General features: G+C 43.4%; 1 long non-coding RNA gene across 3 annotated transcripts in view; it reads left to right on the top strand.

Moving 5' to 3' along the window:
* Positions 1–19,286, top strand: part of Gm35529 — a 31,423-nt gene extending 12,137 nt beyond the window's left edge. The window contains exons 1-3 of one of the 3 annotated variants that reach the window (XR_375337.2): positions 476–1,078; positions 1,875–2,014; positions 19,142–19,286. This is a non-coding gene — a long non-coding RNA (predicted gene, 35529). Of the gene's footprint in view, positions 1–475; positions 1,079–1,197; positions 2,015–19,141 lie in introns of those variants that run through there. The other 2 variants (XR_867054.1, XR_867053.1) reach the window with 2 other exon arrangements.
* Positions 19,287–19,652: the final 366 nt, after the last annotated feature.

Here is a 19,652-nt window from a genome sequence, read left to right as displayed (position 1 = left end):
AATCACGAGGGCTTAGGGAATGATGACAGCAGGTCTTCTTCTAGGGTCCATGATCTCACCTCCAAGTAGTTGGGTAGGTCACAGTACCAGGCAGGGATTCCCTCCTATTGCTCAGGGCTGGAGGACGGTTTAGACAGCTGTTTGTTATTCCTAAGTTTTAAGCACCAGTGTTGTACCATAAGGGATGTTCCAGTGCTTTGGTCATTGCTATGTGTGAGCGCCTGACTCGCCAGCAAGAAAGACGCCACAACAGGATCCTTCTTCACACGTTTATTGGGAGAGCTTGATTGCAGAGGCGAAAAGACCCTGAGCCCCAGAACTGGCGCTGCTTATATAGGCCTAGGAGAGGCATGTCTACACCCGATTGGTTATGCTTTCAGTACCTTGTTTGCATGCCTCGGGCCAGGCAGTGACTTGGCAAAAAATTCTACTGCACATGCGCACACTGGTTGTTTATCCAAACTTATGGGTGGTGGCCAGCGGTAGCCAGTGCCACCTTGTAATGGCGTATGTGGCTTCCCACATCTATGGTTCTTAGGTTTTATATCTGGGTAGGGATTTTAGTTGATTTCCCCCTTGGCAGCTTCTGTCCACCCACGCCAGGGTGGCAGTCACTGTCTCTTGCATACTGTGTTAACACAGGGCACACAACTGAGAAAGTGTGGAGGCCTTTCAAACATTCTTATGTCAGCTTTAAATTAACAATACCAATAAAACCACTCCACATAGGTAATTAGTCCATGTATTTGAACTAAGAATGTTCTAGATACTTCACAAAGAGCTGTCCACATTTTACACTGTTTTCTGTATCTCTGAAGAACACCATGAAATGAGAGTTATCGATGTTTCGGTTTATAAGTGAGACAAAACACAGCAGGTCACATTGAGCCACTGTTGAAAAACTATCTGGTGGTCTTATTTTAACTAAATTTAGTAGGTCAAAATTTCTGAATTTATAATAAGCCAGAAGACTGGTGTTTGCTTGGCTGACTCAAGAACTGAACCGTACAGAAATGAACAATCGGGTCTTCAACACTGGGATGCAATTTCAGGATAGTGATCATCTATAGTGGGCTCAGTAAGTATATTTGTTTTTCTTCATAATTTCCCACCCAAGACAAATATTACTGTCTTTACTTTGCTATAAATATTAGGAAAGCAAAGTAAAAATAACAAAACCCAGCAAAGATCCCTGAGGATCACAGGATATAAATATTTTGAAGTAAAATTTAAATAACTTTCCCCAGGGTGTATAATTATTTAGTAAGAGCCTAAACTTGAATTTGATTCCAACTCTTTACAAATGCAAATCTCATGTATTTTTTACTAAGTCAAAGATAGCATGAACAATTGATTTTTAAGAAATATTTTTGTTGAAAAATATACACTGTAATCCTAACAGAAATAATAAGATTATGCTGGCACCTGCCTAGGGTGCATTGTGCAGTTTGCCAAGCAGGTGAAATTTGGTTAAATATTTTGACAGTTCTTTTTCCTCTCTCTCATTTTTATATATGATGACATTTAAAATGAGGTGTCAGGGGGCAGGCACATTTTTTCCCCCTTCAAAAATGACAGGACAGAAAAGAAAAAGAAAGCTCAAAGCTCAGAGTCACCAAAACGGGTCATTTTCACGGAGAACGCCAGCTGGGCAGAAGGGAACATACGCTGCATTCAGGAAAAGTTTCACAGGATGCAAAGGGAAACCATCTGCTTTGCTTTTTTGTTCTTGTTTAAGAGCAGCTTGTGTTTGCAACTCACAATTTAAAACATGGTAATAGCCGACAGGGCTCTGTGAAGCATAAAATGCCCCGCTCGCTCCTTTCCCATTTCTCCCTACTTATTATTATTGTATTTTTACTCTGTGTTTGCAGAAAGCCAAATGAGAAGAAGGCATTTGTGTGTTGCAACCTGGATAGTAATGTTCACCTAGCCCCGGATGAGTCTGTGTGTGTTTTGTGTTTTCTGGACATCCCAGGATGCTGTGGTGAAACCCAGCCAACAGGAATCACAGGTAAAGCTCAGCTTAGCTGTGAGACGCCCCTAGGCTCAGATTGTGGCTCTGTGCCCCGGTTGTCATCCTAGGCGGGGTGGCATTCCTGAGACCCTGAATTATCTGCAGCTGCACCTGGTAGAGACTTGGAACTTGTTTTTTTGAGGGGAAAATGTGGTTTTATCTATTTCCTCTTCTCTCTGGCACTCACCTCAGCCTGCTTTACCTGCTGGAGGCTCCTAACCACTCAGACTTCACAGCTTCTGGGGAGCATCTGAACCTATAAACATGGAGGCAAGTAGTTGTTCCTGAGGAAGCAACCTTAACCATCGCCTCCCAGGGTCAGCCACCAGATAACAACTGCAGAGTGGTTCACAGTAAGCGGCCCCAGTGAGAACCCGGATCCTCCGCTTCCTATGATCTCTGTGGTGTCAGGAGGTTACCAAGTTTTAGGCTCCTCATCTATGGGGTAAAGAAATGAACTGCCTGGGTACAGGAATTCAGCTAGCTATTTAGAATGAGCCCAGACCTTTATTTTAATGTACCACGGGGTCAATTTTGCAGGAACTCAAGCCTCTACCTTCTAAAGGCAGGAGACATATCCTTCCCATGTTGTGATAACCAAACACGTCCCATGTGTTGACTACTATTTCTCAAAAAACAATTTCCTTATTTTCTTCCATCTTAACTGATTGTCCTTATTATTTATGCATGTTGTTGTTGTTGATGATGATGATGTTTGAGACAGGGTCTCACTGTGAAGCCCAGGTTGGAACTTAAGAGAGTAGCCAAGGTTAGCTCTGAGCTCATAGTTACGGGCCTTCCACAGCCAGCCCAGTGCTGAGAGTACTGGTTTGCACTAATATGACTATCTTTAAAAACTGGGGCATCTGCAATCCTATGTCCTGATGAATAAATAAACCAAAGACAAACACAGGTATCCTTGGACAATTTGGTATAGAAATGTCTGATTCTCCCACGAATCCATAGGCTTTGAGGACCAAATAAACTGTTCTTTGTAAAGATGCAATAATGCAGATGAGCTCATCTCAATTGAAAGGAATCATTACAAACTCATTAGGTACTCAATTTTCTGTCTCTTTGTATGAACCGTCTTTAAATTAAGATATTATCTTCTTAATAAGTGGTGGGCAGAGTAGCTTAGGTGTGTACCTTGAAATACTGTGTTGGTTTTAGAACTGGAAGGTTCTAGAAAGAGTGCAAGGTTAAAACTATTTTTGGAGTGATGTCAGAGTACTTAAGGTAGTACATCTTGGAGGTGGCTATAGGTTTCTTATTAGTTTGTAACTATTATTAGCTAAATGGTCATTAGTTTTTCAAAAAGTTATTTTTAAAATTGATAGCATATCTATTTCTCAACCATTTTGAATCATTCCTATAAATATCTTAAGACGTTCCTGTTGAGTTCAGAAGACATTGATGCAACCTTTAATTTTCATTGGTTGCTAACATTAAAGTGAATTGCGATTATGTAATATGAACAATAGACTCAGCTGTGACGGAGATAGAGTTGAATCTTCACGGTTTGATTTAATCCTTCAGCATGAGAATCAAGGACAGAGAGAATAGCAAGTGGGAAGAAACAGAGAAGGTAGAGAGACATCCTTTTAAGCCAGCTCCTGGTCTGGATGCTGCCAGGTACAGCTGGCAGGCAGATGCTTGAATGTAAGCTAGGGGATCATGGATCAGTAAAGGATGTCAGAAACACTGCTGATCACTGCAGGGCCTGAGGAACAAGCCAGGTACGATAACAAAGTACAGGCCTTGGAATGAGAACTGAAGAAAACCTTCCCAACTCAGAGGCTGGACAGGGGACAGTATATTCTTTTACCTATATGGATCTGGAGTCACATATTTCTTCTAAAAGTTTAATGCTAACATAGAGACAGGCTTGGTGGAGATGTAAACACAAATCTATCCCCCTCTCCCTCCCTCCCTCCCCCTCTCCCTCCCTCCCTCCCCCTCTTCCTCCCTCCCTCCCTCCCTCCCACCCTCCTTCCCTACCTCCCTCCTCCCGTCTCTCGCTCTCTCTTTGTGTCTCTGTGTCTGTGTCTGTCTGTCTGTCTGTCTGTCTGTCTGTCTCTCTCTCTCTCTCTCTCTCTCTCTCTCTCTCTCTCTCTCTGTGTGTGTGTGCTGGGGGATATCAAATAAAATAGTTCACTTTGCTAGCATAATCATACAATAATACAACATTATAATGTATGCCAAATCAATGGCATAAACTGACTCCACAAATTCTGTAATCACAAGAGCACCAAGGCAGCCTTGTCCTTGAGTCTTGTTCTTTGCACAATACCTTTCTCTTGTGGAGCTCATTTTCTCATGCTATGTGCAAGAAACTCAAGTAAGTGAACCAGGAGCTGTGGATGCCCAGTAGAAACTACACAGGAGAAACGCAGAGATTCAAAAGAAGGACACTTTGTTACTCTTCTACTGCTCTTTCAAAACGCCATGACCAAAGCAACTCAGAGTAGAAACTTAACAAATCCAGGAGGATAAGAGTTCATTGTGAAGGGGAGGCCTGGCCTCAGGAACAGCAACCTAAGAGCTTAATCATTCAAATGCTTAGTGGATGGTTGAAGCATGGGTTGGGCATTGCAAAAAAAGGGCAGTGACTGTTCACAGGGGGCTGAGAAAGACTATGGATGACCAGTGAGGGCCGATGAAGACTGAAGAAGCCCAACACAGGAAGTTTGAGGTCAACGGCAATTTAAAAAGGTAATCATACCAATTAACATTTGGACAATGCATAGAGAGATGAGATGAGCACAGGCAAATAATTTGCCCTGCCTCACCATCCAAGAGGAAATGTGTAAAATCATTCAACTGCTTTGAAGGAATGAAAAGAAAGACTAATTCATGTAGAGGAAATGAATACTTTAGTTAACTGACAAGAAGATCATTCAACATAAGCTTTTCTATGGAGGGTCAGAAAACAAGTGAGCCAAGCACCTATGGATCAGAATATTCATCTCTGTGGGCATAGGTTCCTTTGCATTGCTGTCAATATTTAAGAGCCTCAGATGTAATCATCTTAATATCAATGAAGGGCTAGCCTCAGACAGCACTCACCTTGGTCAAAGTCATCTCATACTCACGCAAACCATGCTGTATCCAAATGCAATCTGCCACTTGATGTGCAGTGTCACTATCGTGCAGCCACACCCGCTTTTACATGACTCCTGTGGTGGTTTGATTAGGAATGGCCCCCATAGGCACATAGGCTTGTAATGCTTGGTCATCAGGGAGTGGCATTTCTAGGGGATGTGGCCCTGTTGAAATAGATGTGGCCTTGTAGGTGGAAGTGTGTCATTGGGGGTGAGCTTCGAGGTAGCAGAAAGCTCAAGCCAGGCCCAGTGTGTGTGTGTGTGTGTGTCTATCTTCCTGCTGACTGCAGATCTAGACGTAGAGTCCTCATCTTCCTCCCCAGCAGTCTGCCTACATGAGACTATGTTCCCACCATGATGAAAATGAAACCTTGGAATCTGTAAGCCAGCCCCTCATCAATGCTTTCCTTTTGAACAGTTGCCATCCACGGTCATGGTGCTTCTTCGCAGCGATAGAACATTGACTAATATAACAACAGCAGACCCAGAGCTGCTCTCATGACGTGATCCACAAAGAATAAAACACTCACTAACTGACCTACAGAAGAAAGTAGTAACGCTAGCTCTAAATTGGTTTCTACTAAGAGTTAATGTCTTATCTACATGAATAACAATCCAGAAAAAAAGGACCAAGAGGTAACATTTAAATAGAAAATTGACATTTTTATCTTGATTAAAGCAAGACATGAATCCCTAGGCTGATAATTTCTTCTCAGAACTGGCAATCAGGTGACCAGGTTTACCACAGAAATACTACAGAAAAATTGAGAGAAGAGGAGAAAAAAGAGAAAGTGAGGGGGAAAGTATTTAATTATGGAGAGTGGACTTAATGATAAAAGTGGAGAAATGTTTTATGTGCATTATACACTCTGACGATGATTATGCTCTGATTAGGTATCATTTTCCTACCATCCTTTATGGGTGAAGCATTTGAAATCATATTCCTACAGCTAATTAAAGCTCTAACCTCAGCTACTGGGGAACCTCCAGTGTGGCCAGCTCCATAGCCACACCTCTGTAGAGGCTCTGGTTAAATTTAGTGGGTCACAACACAAAACAGAGATGGTAGTGGGAAGCAGAATTGTAGAGTAGAGGACAGCATTTGGTCAGGATAGAAGTGAAAGAAGATAAGATGATAAGATGCTGGTGAACATGACCAGAATGTCTCACACACACACACACACACACACACACACACACACACACACACACATACACACACAGACACAGGCACAAACATATACACAGACACACACACAGACACACACAGACACACACACAGACACACACACACACATACACACACAGACACAGGCACACACACACACACACACATACAGACACACATACACACACAGACACAGGCACAAACATATACACAGACACACACACACACACACACACACACATACAGACACACATACACACACAGACACAGGCACAAACATATACACAGACACAGACACAGACACACACACACACACACACACATACACACACACACACACACATACACACACAGACACAGACACACACACACACACACATACACACACACATACACATACAGACACAGGCACAAACATATACACAGACACACGCACACACAGACACACACACAGGCACACACACACACACACACACACATATATATGGTGTCCAAGCCCAAGGCTAGAATCAGAGATTCTATGTACTTCCTGGATATAAAAAAGTATCAGAAATTTATTTTCAGAAACATATTTTTAAGGGAGAGTAACACAGGATCCTGCCTCCCAATACTCGAGGTAAGAAGGTAGCATGTGAGGTCACACAGAGACCTAGGCAGTGAGAGCACAGTACTCCCCAGGAGTTCAACAGCCAGAAGCCTACACAGATCCTAGGACTGGAAAAATGTCACAGAGGTGGGAAAATGGAAGGAGAGAAGGATGCTGGAGAGAGGGCTCAGCATCAGGATCAAACAGCTCCATGAAACTCAAAGAAAGTTGGAGCAATGGTCTGGTTTACATTTTGGGAAAAGCCTTTGAGGTTCAGTGTGAAAAATGGACCCAAGTTAGGGTAGAATGTGAAGTGGAAACTTAAGGGTTCTTTGGGAAGTTGGTTGGATGGTTCTTTTGATGGGGCAAACACATAAAGGAATGTTTAGCTGGTGCAGACACAGGAGAGGGGATGTTCTGCTAAAGCAAGCACATGAAAGGACACATGAGGAAGGATTCTTTGCAATAGCACAAATGTATTGGCCTACCTTACATTGCGTAGTTGAGCTGCATTTGTCAGGATGCCACAGAGAGAAATTCACCAAAAAAAAAAAAAAAAAACTTCTGGTGGTGTACTGCAGTTTCTTGCTGCTTCTGCGGACTTGGGCTGATTGGCAGGATGATGTCGGCTAAGACGAATTCATGTGCTGAGGCAAGAACCATGGAGGACATGTGATGTTTGGAGGGAGTATAAATAGGACTCAATGGACAGTGATGGAGGCTGAGCTTGGCTTGGTTATAGAGCTAGTTGTGTAACACTTGTGGGTCTCATATCTTCGCTGGTCTTTGATTCATGGAGAGAGGTATAGCCAGGAACTTCTGGCCTCTCTCCTCATCCTTCCTGCTGACTTGTGCTGAGGCTGAGGTCTGACTGTCTCTGCTAGTGCCACTGCTGCTGATTCCTGTTTGCTCACCTGACTCTCCTGAACTGGACGGCTGGTGTATCTGTGTTTTCGAGTAGATCGAGCTGCCGCTGCTAACCTGTGAACTGAAATGCAGATTTCTAGGCATCACAGAAGGGGGTTGCTCCAAAGAACCATTTCTAAATAGGTCCACTTCCCCATATCCTTTTTTTTTTTTCTACTACATCTTGTGGGTGGCCCGCCACAAGGGAGGTTAAAGCATTTAAGAACCATCATTAAAATAAGGTTTGAAAAAAAATGAAAGTTACAAGAACGCAGGAAGGGAGACCAATCATTGAGTCGCTGATACATAACAGCCAAGGTGATCGCTTACCCAAAGGGAACTACTAACCAAATAATGCCTCGAACTCCTGGTATTCAGACTGGAAGTACAGGGACTTAGGACACAATGAGCTGGTTCCTGTCATGCTTTGGGGGTAAATTGTCCACCACAGCCTCAAGCTTTTGAACATTGTGTCTCCAGTTGGTGGCGCTGTTCTCAGAGACTGTGGATCCTCTGGCATGTGGGACCTTCAGGAGCGAGTCAGTCAATGAGGATGAGAAGAGGCTGTTTAGCCAATCACTAAGCTCCTGGTCAGCCAATCACAGACACCGTCTCAAAAATAACGTAGAGATAAGAGAAAGTAGAAGGTGCCCATCCAGTCCCCTCTCTGCTTCCTGCTCTGTTGATAGAGTCTTATTCCTTACCTTACTCTTTCATGTGTATCCCTTAGCAGTTGTCCTTTTCAACAAAGGAATAACAAGTTCTGTTGTCAGAGGTGTCTGAATCCCCAAGGTAGTGATGCGGTTGGCTCTCTTATTGGTCTTCCTAAAGGGAGCTTTGAGCTTCTTGGTACTTTGCCCTTTTTGGTCCTAGGTTTCCAGATAAAAGGAATGGAGCCCTTGAGACCGAGACCTTACACCCTTGATGCCTAAAAGTACTGACCACATATAGCCCTTCGAGGCAAGCTGTTGATAAATGAATGGGATTCAATTAGGTGGAACAGACCATTTTCTGCTGCCAGTTTTTTAGAGCTTTCTTCATTTACATGTTTCTAGGCTTATGCTAATTCTCAAGTGCCTGAGGAATTAAAAAGTCTTTGCAATAATCCTTTTGTTCATTTAAACCAGTAATACCCCATACATAGAATATAGAGTCCATTAGGAATCTTTTGAATAATACAAATGCCTTGGAACCATGCTATCAATATTACTTCAATACCTCAAAGATAGATTAGAATGGTTTTTCACGCAGTCTTACCTTGTGGTATTGTGACAACACAAGACTTCTTCATCAACACATTTTCCTCATGCTTCCCGGTCAACACTTCTTCAAGTTATAGTTTCTTCATTTATAAAGCAGCAATATCTACTTAGACTCTGATCAGATCTCTTAATGAGATACTGCCATGTATGCCTGTCATATTTTAAATACAAAAAACATTAATATCCCCTCTATTATTTTTGTATCTCCATCTAACACGCCTTTGTCATATACATTTGTGTATGGCATGTGGTATGATGTGTTTGAGTGTATGAGTGCTCATGCCCATGTGTGTATTTGTGGACACGTCTAGTCTCATTACTTTCTGCCTAAGTTTTTGAGGCAGTGTCTGTGATTGGCTGGCCTGGAGCTTGCTGATTGGCTAGACTGGCTTGGTGACATGTGAGTCTCCAGGATCATCTTATGTCCCCTTCTGATGCTGGGATGGCAGGCACACTCTGTGCCCCACCCCCACACACCACTTCTGCATGGGCACTGAGGGTCTTGTCTTCACGTCTCATGATTGTGCAGCAAGAACTCGACCCTCTGAGCCATCTCTCCACCCTTATCACAGTCATCAGTATTGGCTAGCCTTGGATTATCAAACTGGCTGGACTTTCTCTTTAGTTTTCTTACATCCTTGACTCTTTCCTGACATCTGCTCAGCATTTCCCCCTTTCTGCATCCAGCAGAACCATAATAAGACTTCTACCCTTGACATTGGAGATATTTCTATACCAATCATGCCTTCCCCCCCCCCCCCAACAAATGTTCTTAAGAAGAACCATTCGGATTTTTCTGATTTCCCCAATTCACTCTTTGGCTTCCTCTTTTTCTACACTGAATGAAAATTTGCAGATGGCATGGGGCCCCTCCCCCATGCTTGTCAGATGTGCTGTTTGTTTTCCATGGAAGCTGGGCAGTGCCAGCTTGGTGAAGAGCCGGAAACAATAAAGCCTTTTATTGCAGGCATTGCTTTGTAGGATTTGCATTTCCGAATTTAGGGTGGACAGATGTAGCTCTTTGTCCCTCCTCATCTCTCCTCCCTACCTGGCTCTGGGCTTCCTTTAATCCCTTTCCATCAGTCTATTTTCCAGACCAGCTTTATTAGGCTATAATTTGAGTCTTAGCTGAGAATTTCTTGTATTCAAATTCCCAGTGAAGATTTCTTGTGCCTTTGTTGGGCATCCTTTTCATCCCCTTGGGTTCTCCTGGAATGTGTATTTCTACTAGCATTAGCTCATTGACTTAGACTAGATGCAGGAAATGGAACTCTAGCTATGTCCTGGTAAATTCAAGCATGGCGCCAGGATAACACAGATATGCTAAGGGGAATGAAAAGACTTCCCAGACTTTACTGGGTGCACAGGTCACTTGGAGAGCTGGCCAGGTTCTGGATGGAGAGTTCTTCAGCTTGCTTCCAAGGAACTCCCTCTGACAAGAGTAGTATGTATGCCATGATGTCAGATGTGGAGCCTTGGCTCTTCTGTTAAGACCTCTTGTCTCTATCATTCCTCTACCTACTGCACTTCCCACCACTCATTACACCACTCCCAAGATGCAACAGGCAACTCATGTTGGGAACTGTTGGTTTCTGAAGCTGCTATATAGGATGACCATAAACTCATCACCATAAACAGACGGTTACAGTCTAAGAGTTCTAAAGACCGCAAGTTTGGAAGCAAAGCGGCTCTGCTCTGTTCTGAAGATGTGAGGGGGACTCATTCCCTGCCCCTCCAGCCTCAGGTGCCCAGCTAAGGTTGTTCAGTCCCCACAGGCTTTTTACCACCTCCTCCTCTTCACTACACCATTCTCTGTGTGTCTCTTATGAGGACATTGATCAATGGATCTGGGTCTAAATGGTCTAGGATCATCTGGCTTCTAGACGGTATAGCTCAACTTAATTATGTCAGATGTGACACTTGGAATTACAATCACATGGACATGCTCTGAAAATTAGGAGTAGGTACGATTTCTAAGGGGATATCCAGATGCTCACATGGTATATAATCTTTAACTTCCTTGTTCAATGTAGAGATCCTTCAGTTCTAAATGGAAAAAAAGTAGTTGTCTTTAATAGAACTATTATTGCAAAATGAGGATATCCTAGTCCTCCTTAGATATTAATGTCCTATAGACGTCTCTGCAAGATGATGCCCTGGGTCTTTCTGCATCACTGACTGTGGGAAATTAAATAATATTAAAGCAAGTGTTAGATTCAAGAGACAGAGTAAAGGAATAGATTGAAACTAAAATCCACAGAGAGTCGAAGGCAAGATAGCCCTAAAGAAACCACTGGCATGGCTGCCATTCTATGGGTGTGACTGCCATTCCGTGGGCGTGGCTGCCATTCCGTGGGCGTGGCTTCCATGCTGCTGTCTCCCTGGGTCATGATTAATATTTCTCTGACTTTGTGGATCACATAGAGGCTTTTCCATGTTGGGGATGACTTATTGAGTCTGGCTGGAGCCAAGCTATAGTATGCCTGTCTCACTAACTCAGGTGATGACCCTGCTGCCTGTCTGTGAGCCACACTGTGAGGAGCAAGGACTTTGTTTCATGTGAATAATGAGAATTTTAGAGATCCTTGGCTGGCTTGTGTGTGCATTGCCAAGACTCATGACCATCTGCCCGTAAAGAACTGCAGAGTTTGTGTTTTCTTCCTCCAGCTTCACTTAAAAATTCAAGTCAAGTTTGCCAGTCATCTGACTTTTCAAAAGAATCTGTATTTTTAAATATAATCTTTATACTTATTAGCACACCAATCAAATTCTAAAATTGTGAAACAACTGGGTGGGTCAACTGAATATGTGTATATACACACACAGACATACACACAGAGACACACAGATACACACACATATATACACACATACCCCCACATAAATATACACATACACATACATGCATACACACAAATATGCAAACACAAACATACACACACCACATGCACACACATACACAAACACACACATATTCATACACACACACACACACACACACACACACACAAACACTCATACACAAACACACACACACTCACATATACATACATACACACACGGTGTATATGTATATTTGTTTAACCTTGATGAGTGGGTAGTTTATGAAGCATTTATACCCTGAACACATCCATTACTTCCCATGTTTAAAATAGTAATTATGAAATTACTAGGAGTGAAAAACTGAAGGAGGAAAAAAAATGAAGAAACTGCTGGTCAGAATCTGCCTGTATTTTGTTTTGCTCACAACTTCAAATGGGTAGCTATTCAGAGCGCACCATGTCAAGAAGGAAATGAGACATTCCAAGGGCTATTAACTACTCCACCAGAGATCCCAGAAGATCACTGCCACGTTATTTAGTGTCGATATTTATCTAATTCCAGTGCATAAGGGCAAATTTAACATGCTCAATGGTCCTCACACTCACCCTGGCTTGCGAGAGTGAGGTTTAATGATCCATTGACAGTGGACTAGGGTGTTATCGTATAAAACAAATGCCGTTGGGAGAGCAGCAGAGAGCCGTTGGCTTTTTAATATATTATGCGTTCTAAGAATTTGTTCAAAAGTAGAGCTCAGGATTATTGTGCTTTCATCAGTGTTTTTGAGAGTGTGGGACAAAACTGATCATGGTAATTAGCAAGTCCTCACCATCTCTCCATGATCATGATCTATGAGCTTAGATCAACGCATGACTCCACTTACATATCTGATTGATGCCAGTGACCCACACATGGCTAATGTTAAAGCATACACATCCGGAAAGAACCTGGCCTTCTTGGTGGGGTCACAGGGTCTTATTTCTGAGGTGTCCAAAGTGCCCCCAGCTGATGTGAGTGCAGAATCCTGGGGGTACGTACTGACCAGCTGCCAAAGGTGCAGACAGTAAAGTAACTGCGTGGGCAACTTTCCACATGAAAGTCGGTCGGAGATCTGCAGTGTGGTGAGTGTCTGCAGTGGAGCAAAGGGAGATGTTTTAACAAGCAGGAGGGCCAGCACTGTAATACAGCTGGGTATGCCATAATAAGTTTTGTTAAGACTATGTAAGGTGTTTCTGAAAACCTCAAACAACCGTTCTGGTCACATCAGAGAGTTCTAGGCTCTGTGCTGAGCTGAAACCTTTGTGAACTTCTTGTAGCCGTCGGCCATGACGGGTATTTTGACTTTAAAAATTGTATGTGACTGATTGTAAGGATTTTCTTCTTTAAGCAACTACAAAGAAAGAAAAAGAGAAATTAGAAGGACCTAGTGTTCAGCCTACAAACATTGCATTTTCAAAAACACGTAAGTATTAACAGAATTTTTTTTTGAGACAGGGTCTCATTGTATAGCCCTGAGAGCCCTGACTGTCCTGGAACTCTCTATGTAGACCAGGCTAGTCTTGAACTCATAGAGATCCTTCTGCCTCTGCCTCTGCCTTTCTTCCCAAGTTCTGGTATCAAAGGTGTGTGCCACCATGCACAGCTTTAAAGTATGCAAGTATTAGAAAGTTAATGAAGCATGTAGCTTTGTTTAAGTGAGCAGCTGACTCTAGGCTGACAGTATTAAGTTGTGCCAACCCCACTTGGTGCACCGGGGTCTCTTGGAACTCTTGTCTGTTCATTAGTTTGTTTGATACAATCTTGCTTTGTAGCCCAGGCTGGTTCCAAAGGCACAGTACTCCTCCCACCTCAGTCCTTGAGCCTGGACTTATAGATGTGACCTACTATACCTAGCACAAAAATCCTGAATTAAGAGAGATTTCAAGACTGGTTATAGGAGCATCGTTGAAGGGACAGGGCTGTGATAGATTACCAGCATCTATCTGAGTCACAGGAGAGGGACAGAGGCAATCTGTGCCTCATGCAATGCATGGGTGCATTGGATTCACACTCAAAGGGATCCTCTTAAAACTGGGTAGCTATAAGAATTCTTGATGGAACAGAACTAAATGTAACTTGTTAAATAAATGGCAACAATTATGATAAAGACAGGGCAAGTGAAAAATTTCAGGGCCAATACTAGGAATGAATATGTCTCAGATTCTTGTCAATCTCCAAACATGAACATTGCTTTAGTGCAGTCTACGCAAGGCAGTGTCATAGTAACAGTATGTGACAATGCTGGATGGCTTAGACATGAGCACACTGGGAAGCTGAGTGGGACTGTACAATCCAAGGGCTGCTTTTATGTCCTGATGACAAAGACACAAACCTGAGCCTCTGCAAGCTTCCAACCTTGTCCAGGTTGCAAGTCCAAGTTTGTCCACCGTGGTAGTCAGAATGTCCCCAAGCTATGTACACATTGAATCTTGAAGCCTTTGAACTTTAAGACTGTGTATCATAGGGATTGTCTTAGGTTATCCCAAGAGGCCCGCTGATCAGATAGGCCCTTAAGTTAACCTTCTCCACTTAGAGGCAGAGCTAAGGAGAAGGAACAGTCAGAAGAGTGAGAAGAAGCACCTGGAGAGAGCTTTGAGCAAGGCCTACAAAGAGATAGGGAAGCCCCGAGAGCAAATGACTCTTCTAGCCCATAGTTTCCAGGAAGAGGAATGCAGGCCTATAGGGACCAGCAGCTGAGTTTAACTGGCAGCCCATGGAGTCTGAGAGTAGACTCGTCCTCAAAGCCTGGCCAAGCCTGGCTATCATATAGACTTTAGCTTTGTGAATCCTCAGCTGAGGGCCCCTCTAGATCACCATCTTGTGCTTAGATTTCTAATCTGTGGATCTGTAAAGAGGGGTAAGTTAATGAGTTTATCAATGGACTTGTAAACAGTAGAAACCAGTATCACATGGCCTTGAAAGCCAAAGGTCTTATCATTGGCCCAATCTTGTCTGACAAACCTCAAATCCCAGGCTGACACTATTTCATCCACCGATGGTGTCCTAGTCACTTCAGGCTGGTGGACTTTCCTTAGTCACTATCCTCTGAAGGTGACACTTGAAGGTGAGGCAGGGTCCAGGAGATGGCTCAGAAGGTACAAAAGCGTGACCAAAGACTGGAATCAGGTTCTAGAACCCGCATAAAAACTCATGTTCGGTGGTAAATATCTGTAATCTCAGTACTCCTATGGAGAGATGAGGATTAGAGACAGAAGGATCACCCAATATATATATATATATATATATATATATATATATATATATATATATATATATATATATATATAAAATCACAGGCCAGCTAGCCTGGCATATACAGTCTTGTAGCAGAGGCAAGAAGAGAGATACTGTCTCAACAAGGCAGAAGGCATAAATGACTCCAGAATGTTGTCCTCTGAGCTCTACAATACACACACACACACACACACACACACACCTTGCATGTCCCCCCCCCACACACACACAAGTGCACACATCCAGCCAATGCATCAGTAAGTGAATAACTGACCATGCTCAGACTGCATCTTGAGCTCCAGGCCAATGAATCTGCCTCTTCACAGAGTAGGTTGGAGCCACAAAGCAGAACAAGAGAGAGGTTGACACCTGGCTTCCATATGTACATGTAGACACATGCACGCACATACACACATACCTCAAATGCATAAATAAGTAAATAAACACGAGCCTGCCAGCTGAGTCCTCGGAAATCTCAGTGTCTGCAGGGAAACATATCCACTCATGCAGGAGACCTGAAAACCAGGCCTGTTTGTTTGGCTGTCACTTCATCTTACATGCTATTGGCTGGGATATTAGTCACATAACCTAAATCAACTGCACAGGATACTAGAAATTTTAGCTTATTTTTTGTGTTCAGGGAGAAGAAATGATCGCTGTGTTCAATAACCTTTACCATAAGTACATTGTTTGTAGACTATCCCATTATGGATCTGGAGAGAGCGATGTTTTCCTCTGTAGTTGGGGCTCTTTTCTTGGTCTGTCTTGCTGGTCATCTGCTAATTCCTGCACAGTGTTGGACCTCTGTCCTCTCTGCCTCCGTGTCTGGATTGCTGCTGCGCTCCCTCAGAGCTCCTTCCTGTCGGAAGACCACTCCTGATTCCTTTATGCACATGGCTCCAGGGTAGGTTTTAAATGGAGGTGGGGTTTTCTCCTTTCTTTCTGTCTCTCATCTTAGTCCCGCGTGGCTTTGATGACAGAGGATGGGGACAGCCTTAATTCTGTACTTCCCTCTGCCCCTACTTTGAATGCAGTGTCTTGAGCCTCAATCCTACCACCAAGTTAGTTCGTTTGCAGTGAGTTCTCCACCTGTGATCTCCGTTCTCCTGCTCCCGATGTGTTTGTCTGGTGAGTCTCAGGTTCGTCTGCAGAAATAGCAGAGGACCAGTGTGTCAGATCACACCTTCCTTGAGGTTTTAATAATTGAATAGATTTAGCAACTCCGTTGTCTGGGATAAGGAGTCAGTCTCAGCACCAATGAATGCCATTTGGGGCAGAATGCACAGTCAGTGTCTATGGGAGAGGGAAGGCAAGGAAAATAGAAAGGGTTTTGTGGTATCCCCAAAGTCTGCAGATTGCATGCCAATATCAGTCCTGACTGCCAACAGTGCAAATGATTAGGGCATAGCTAACAAGCCCAGTTCTACAGACAAGCCCTGAAATTTCATTCTTATGTTTGCTTTGGTGGTCTATGGGGCACAAATACAACTCAATCTCTATGTCTATCATTGCCAAGAATTTCCTGGGATACCAAAATACCCCCAGGTCGAGAAGTACTCACCTTCTAGAAACCTACTTGGCCTGTTGGCCGCATCTCACTTACTGTGATCACTGTTCACTCTTTACGTGAACCTGCTTGAAGCAGAGGGCTCAGCAGTGTGAGCCCATTCCATGAAAACAGCACACTATTTCTATGCTCTGCAGTGAACTCACACTATTTCTATGCTCTGCAGTGAACTCGTACGTGCAGTCGGCACACTGAGACCCTGCAAAGTCCTTTCTCTGACTGGAAAAGGCCTAATTAAACAAGTGAGTTCAGCTGGAGGATTTGTAGTCATTAGAGGACTCTTCCAACTGCTGTGCTCACAGCTAAGCAGGACTGAGCAAACACTGCCTTGTCCTCCCCACAGCACTGAATGCTAGGAGGCAGACATTGCATTAGCCTGTCTGGGTACTCTGTCTGTGCCTCTCGGAAAGCATGGGGCTAAGGAAGGCTGGGTGTTGGCAAAGTCATTCTCCTCCTGGAGGTTCTGAGGACTTCTGTCCAGGCCTTGCTCATCCTAGGATCACATACCCCATCCTCTGTGTAGGTCCTCACCTCTCCTCTATCTGCTTTTGTCTAGCAGTCTTAGGGCTCCAAGGTCTCTGATTTGAGCATGCGCTCGGGAGGCTGTCATTCGTGTACCCCACCCCCCCCCCCCCAGCCCCGACTTTGATTTGAGCATGTACATCTGAGGATCTCTGTTGCCCATGTATCCTGCTCGCGCTCTCTCTCTCTCTCTCTCCCCCTCTGGGTCATTCTTTGTCATTCCTCAGTACTCCTAGTTTCAAAATATGCCAACTGCAATCTCCCAAATCTTTCAAAAACATTTTTTTTCAGTTTCAGTTTTTAAGCATTATTGATGTATTTATGGGTGTGGGCACATGTACTCTGACAAAAGTTAGAGGGCAGTTTGCAGGAGTCAGTCCCCTCTTCCAACATATGAGTTCTGGGATCGAACTCAGGTTGTCAGGCTTGGCAGCAAGCTCCCTCACCTGCTGAGCCTTCCTGTCAGCCCACCTTCAGATTTGTAAATGCTTGACTCTCTTCAAACAATGTATGACTCCTATACATTGTTTCCAAATCTTCAGGTACAGGAAAATATTTACTATATTTGATTCAGTTGAATTTACATCCCAATTTCTTCCTTGTATTGAGAAATTCAATATAAAATGTTTGGAGAGGCAGGGTATTCGGCCTCTAATCCTTCAGAAATTTCAGTATCTTCTCTCTCTCTCTCTCTCTCTCTCTCTCTCTCTCTCTCTTTATCTCTCTCTCTCTCTTGCCATCTGTCTCTTTGTGTCTACCTGTCCCTCTGGGTGTCCATCTGTCTCTCTGAATCTATCTGTCTCTCTGTGTCCATCTGTCTCTCTCTGGTCTTTATCTCTGTGTGTATATATATATATATATATATATATGTGTGTGTGTGTGTGTGTGTGTGTGTGTCTTTCTCTATGACTCTCTGTGTATCTGTGTCTCTCTGTCAGTCTCTCCCTCTCTCTCTCTCTCACACACACACACGCACACGCACACACATTCACACACAGACACATACTTACACACATACACACACTCACACACGCACCTGTCCCACTCATCTCTCTCATAACTTGTTCTTCACTGTGATAAAAGGGTTTGAGGAGAATTCGTGTTTTACCACTGGAAAATTTATGTTCCAATTTGTGTGGATTCTAAAATAGTCAAAGGACTCTGCCTCTTTATGGAAGCAGATGGTGAACAGGATCGGAGGGCACTCCCGGCACCGTGTGTAGGTCAGTGAATTCTTTCCACATTACGATGCGCTGGGGATGACCCTCATGAATTTCATTCTGTGACCTTTCACAGCTGTCGGGTCTCAATAATTTTTACCTGTTTTGATATTTTCCAAAATTGCTGAGGACGTTGTGACATGAAGAACTGGCAAATCTGCTTAGGCCTCCCATGGTGAGCAGCGGGCATGAGGGTCAAGTGGTGTGAGAGGGAGGTGGAGTCCTGTGACACTTGAGGGTCGGCAGTCTCAGGAGGTGATGTCAACGCTGAAATTAAGCAACGTTGTGATTTGCATTGATTCATTTTTAATCGTAGTGACCAGCCACCTCAACAGTTCCTAATTCCTTCAAAGATCATCATATTTTTTTCTCTGTTTGCCAAAGAGGGGGCATCGGGCTACATCATTGAGAACCTGTCTGTTTCCCAGCTCTCTTTCTGACACTAGGCCTGTGTCAACCTTTTAAATGTTGGAGCAGAAGAGGAAAAACAAAACAAACAAATAAACAAACAAATGTAGGCAAAGCCATCTCTGTGTTCAGGTCTTGCTTTGTGGCTTCTCTGTCTCTTGTTGAGGGTTTCATGCTATAAAACATATTTTTTTATATATCAAAAAGTGAACGGGTGAGGCAGGCAACGAAAACATCTCATTTTACTGCACTCTAAATATTTTACATTTTTTTTTTATATCCTTACAGAATGGCTTCATAGATCATTTTATAAAATTGGCTCTCCCGGCAGATTTACTTCAAGATGGGAAAAGTGTCTTATTTTCAACGCGGTCATTTGTATCTACAGCACTCTATTCTGTTAAACAGCCTTAATAAAAATGATATTATCCTTTTATATGGACACACATTGTCTTCTCTTGAGTAAAACAGTAAAAAGAAATGGAACCAAAGAAAGTCTTTCCTGGGGTGGAAAGTCGTTCCAAATGTGTGATTATTTATTCTGTCGTTCCTGGCCAGCTCTTCATGAGTGGCGATCACCTTGAATTTCTTCAATATTTAGACCAAGAGACCAAACTAAGCCAGCTTCTCCTCTCAGTGTGAGTCACTTTTGAAAATACAGATGGAGCTGTGCTTTGCATTGGAGCCCTTATCTTGATTGGAACTCAGTGTGTTCAGGTCTACTATACGAGTGACCTCAGACCAATTAACAACCACACTGAGGTAGGATGGATGACACTTCCTTGTGCAGGCACCACGA

This window comes from Mus musculus, chromosome 2 (genome assembly GCF_000001635.26).
Source record: "Mus musculus strain C57BL/6J chromosome 2, GRCm38.p6 C57BL/6J".
NCBI classification, from domain to species: domain Eukaryota; kingdom Metazoa; phylum Chordata; class Mammalia; order Rodentia; family Muridae; genus Mus; species Mus musculus.
The sequence above is the reverse complement of the archived record's forward strand: the minus strand, read 5'-3'. Positions and strand labels throughout refer to the sequence as shown.